Source organism: Plectropomus leopardus, unplaced genomic scaffold (genome assembly GCF_008729295.1).
Source record: "Plectropomus leopardus isolate mb unplaced genomic scaffold, YSFRI_Pleo_2.0 unplaced_scaffold28798, whole genome shotgun sequence".
In the NCBI taxonomy this organism is placed as follows: Eukaryota; Metazoa; Chordata; class Actinopteri; order Perciformes; family Serranidae; genus Plectropomus; species Plectropomus leopardus.
The window spans coordinates 1-3172 of record NW_024631376.1 but is presented as its reverse complement, the minus strand read 5'-3'; the positions used below and the strand labels follow the sequence as shown (position 1 = coordinate 3172).

General features: G+C 40.7%; 1 long non-coding RNA gene across 1 annotated transcript; it reads right to left on the bottom strand.

The window, feature by feature from the left end:
• Window positions 1-1662: 1662 nt before the first annotated feature.
• LOC121938193 lies at window positions 1663-3171 on the bottom strand. The gene is made up of 3 exons (XR_006105253.1): window positions 3158-3171; window positions 2927-3046; window positions 1663-1748 (listed from the first exon to the last, which is right to left on the bottom strand). It is a non-coding gene; the product is annotated as an uncharacterized LOC121938193 (long non-coding RNA).
• Between the last annotated feature and the right edge of the window lies 1 nt (window position 3172).

The following is a 3172-nucleotide window of genomic DNA, read 5'->3' as shown; positions in this document are numbered from 1 at the left end:
GTGGCATGGTAGGATATGTCCCTCTTCACTTGCCTGTGGTAACCTGGGTAGCAGTGCTGCAGGAAAACAACATTGCAGGCTTCTGTTCAGGCACCTGATAATCTATAATCTATCTAAACTTACAACAAGCACACACATACTGTTGTACTTACAGCTGTGCAGTTGTTGTGTCTTAAAAGACACAGGTGAACCTGGCAGTGCAGATAGATGGATGAAAAGTTGGTAAAGGTGAACAGCCTAAAGGAGAATCGGGACACGGTGGAGATACCGTTCTGAATCAACTGTACGGTACCATCTGCTGCATTTGGACACCTGGAAGACAAGGAAAGTTGTAGAATGTACTGTGGTTACAAATGGGCTGTATCGTAAATGATGTTACATTGTTAAAGAGAGACTGGGTGCAGCAAGTGAAAAGAGGCCCTTTTATGAGACCAGTAGTCAGAGTGCTAAAGCAAGAAGAAATAGCTCTGTTACTTTGCCCTAATGAGATCCCAGTGGACAGGGTAGTCGGCAAGGTTGACAGGTGTTGCCCAACAAGAGTCTATAACGGTGGAGATCTGTCTTCCATCAACTCCCTCTGTCCGCACCTCGATGTACAACCTCTCGTCAATTTCCATCTCTATATTTCTGGCACTGGTCAGGGGGAAGTGAAAGCCAGTGTCCTGGTAGGGGATCATTCTCATATGATACTGTCCGTGGCCAGATGGAAGCTTCTTCCTCACAATGCTGCGAAAAAAACAACTAAATGTGACTACACTTTTGAAAGGGTTAAGTCACTGTAAGGTTTTGATTACTATAGGTCAAGGGGTACTTATTAGTTAAGATTTAACAGTTGTGCATTGAATAAAATGTATATAAAATGTGTTGGACAAAGTCTTGCAATTAATTTTTAATGCATACACATCTAAAGAAATGGAACAGACTCCCCTGAATTTCTTCTCATGTTTTTGCTTTAAATAGTTTTATTAGTAAAGGTGCAGAACGCTGATAGTGGTCATTTTCTCAACATTTTCAACAACCAAGGGCCCTCACTTTTAATATTTGTCAATGCCACTGTCATGGTAGAGAACTACTGCTGCAGAGAATAACTACTCAAAAAAAGGTGCTGACATAGCACCATTTAACTGGTTATCGGAATACAAAAAATACTGAAATCCTTTTAGCATTACATGTGCCACTATGGACCAATGTTCAATATAAAAAGATGATAATTTCTATTCAGTTAGCAACACCTAATTTCAAGGAATCAACCAAAGCATATTGTGGGGATGGTGGTGTTACCTCTCTACAGGGTTGATGCCCACAGACATAGACAGGGCCTGGGTCAGAGGATATTCACAGCTGAAAGGTAGATGAATGCTCCTCTGGCGACTGATAAGACCTTGATGAGGGTCCACGTCGCCCTGGATGGTATTCTCATAGATGAAATGTGTTCCATTGCTCTTAAAAAATTGAAATGACAGAATGGTATAAGTTTGTAGCTCTAAAATGTTGTATGGAAAAAATGTACATTGTAAATCTTCTTCAGCCTTAGTTAATAGCATTATAGTCTGTGGACTGTACCCTGAGAGCCGTCCCACAAAGCTGATCATCATTGTTGAAGTTGAACACCAGTCGTCCGTCTTGGAGAGTCCCATTGCAGGAGTCATCTCGAAGGTGGAGGGCACTGCAGTGGAAGCCAGCTTCAAACAGCTGGCAGCGCGATACAGACATGGTGCCTGAACTACTGACACAAGTGATGGACGAGTCTATGAAAGAGAGAGAAATAAAAAAGATTTTTTTTTAGTTTCAGTATAGCTTGTATCATTGTAAAAAAAACCTGCCCCAATCAATACTTTTTGATTAGATTAGGTCAACTCACCACACAAAGTATAATTTGAAAGCCAACAAAGAATAGAGTTGTGAAATTTGATCTTGAGGTAGAAACGCAGATATTGTAAAAATCACCACTATAAATTATTGTCTCTGCCAAGTGTAACCCTAGAGGGGGTAATGCATTTGATTGTGTGTGTGACTGTTCGTATTGGTAAGTCGTAGTTGCTGAAAAACTGTTTTACTGACTGTTTTATTACGTCGTTTACTACTGTCTTCTTATTCCCTTGAACTGGTCAGTGAGTTTTACGGACATTGGCTTGACTACATACAATAAGCCTAACTGTCAGTTGCAGGCCAGATTGGCCTTTGTTGCTCAAAAACTGACATTTACTGACAGTGGCCTATGCATTTCAGTTTTTTCTTTTTGGTCTGTTTTAATTGTGTTGTTGTTATTTCTTATTTTGTTGTGCTTTAGTGTACAGACTAAGCTATTGTTATTATAAGTCCAGATATGGATGACATGGATCAAAAAAATGTGGCTGTTTTAGTCATTAAAGATAAATGACTCCTCATTTTTTTAAAGTACTGTACTTGCACTTCATAGAAAGTGCCTGTTAGCAGGAAAAAAAATCTGCTCTCTGTAATTCACCCCAGCTCCATCATAAGTAGACCAGGCGTACATTTTCATTAGCTCTGGGATGCTTGAGTGGCCACAATTGAGTGGTCGCACGGCAGACATCTGCACTGTGTTGAGTGCCCTTTTCTAGTTTTGGCATTATCTCTGAGGAATCATGTTTTGTCAGTCATTTCGGCATGGTGGATGGCTCACTTTATTATAATACACATGAGCCTCGGCCGCCATTGTTAAGGAGAAGAAGCCAGTCAGTTAAATTGCACCTTGGTCATAGCTAAATTCTACCTGTTTTTAGCAAAAGAACTTTGATAACCATAATCCAAAACAAGGAAGTGGATCTTCTTGTTTTGTGCTGTTGTGTTAATGTACATTTCACAAACAGTGCTGTTGTACTCAAGCAGTTTCTACCACTGATCTTAATCATCTCACTTCTGTGATGTAAAAAAACAAAGCAGTGTTTAGGAGGAACTGGCTCACTGTAGCTCTCATTGTTGGGTCGATGGTGGTGTTCATCACAGAAGCAGCCGTACACACCGTCCTTCTCACCACACCACTCATACTCTGCGCAGTCCAGCTGTTCACAGGGGTCTGACTCAGCTATGAGGAAAGAATGAGAGGAGGAGTGATGAAAGTGAAACTGAACAAGAAGCAGAAAATACCTTTTCTTATGCATTAATGTGGCTGTCCATTAGCCCATTGCACACATACCACACAGCAAAGCAG